The 536-nt window shown below is 39.0% G+C and overlaps 1 long non-coding RNA gene across 1 annotated transcript in view; it reads right to left on the bottom strand.

Annotated features, from left to right (window-relative positions):
* LOC147108137 (uncharacterized) overlaps nt 1–224 on the bottom strand; it is a 46,921-nt gene extending 46,697 nt beyond the window's left edge. Inside the window, exons 1-2 of the long non-coding RNA XR_015080705.1 lie at nt 158–224; nt 1–67 (exon numbers count right to left, since the gene is read on the bottom strand). The exon at nt 1–67 is cut by the window's left edge and continues 80 nt beyond it. This is a non-coding gene — a long non-coding RNA (uncharacterized LOC147108137). The remainder of the gene's footprint in view (nt 68–157) is intronic.
* Nucleotides 225–536: the final 312 nt, after the last annotated feature.

Genomic DNA, 536 nt, shown 5'->3' with positions numbered 1-536 from the left:
ACGAAGAGCACTGTTGCTCGTCCTAGGGCTCTCTGTCTCAGAGCAATCTAAGTGGACCAAAGAGATTCTGTAGGAAATAAAAATAAAGGAACAACATTACATCAATATATAATTTTAAGTCGTAAATAGCCTCGTGTTCATGCCTTCAATTTATTACTTGTTCATGAAGTGGGACATTCAGTCCTGTTTAGAAGAAATATCTCTTGCCTGAGGGAATGGACCATGTGACAGTTTTAATCTACTTACTTGGAGTTATCAGGGTTTAAAGGTAGTCATGTGATGTGGTGCCTTCATGTGAGAAAGAGAATGGTAATGTCTTAAGGCCGGGTTGGTCTAATTTAACTTTTTAAATTCCAAAATCCCTCCTGGGGTTTGTTTGTCTAATTGAATTTCAGGCAGTATTTATACGGGAACTTTCACTCGGCTTGGAAGCCTGGCAGAACAGACTATGAAAATTTCCATCATGTGTGTGGATTAGTAGTTTCAAATTTTAATTCGCTGTTGCTTACAGCCAGATGCGAAGAACAGCAGTTCTG

This window comes from Somniosus microcephalus, chromosome 13, assembly GCF_052327205.1.
Source record: "Somniosus microcephalus isolate GS21.2 chromosome 13, FLI_Smic_1.0, whole genome shotgun sequence".
Classification (NCBI taxonomy): Eukaryota; Metazoa; Chordata; class Chondrichthyes; order Squaliformes; family Somniosidae; genus Somniosus; species Somniosus microcephalus.
This window is presented reverse-complemented; position numbering and strand designations above follow the sequence as displayed.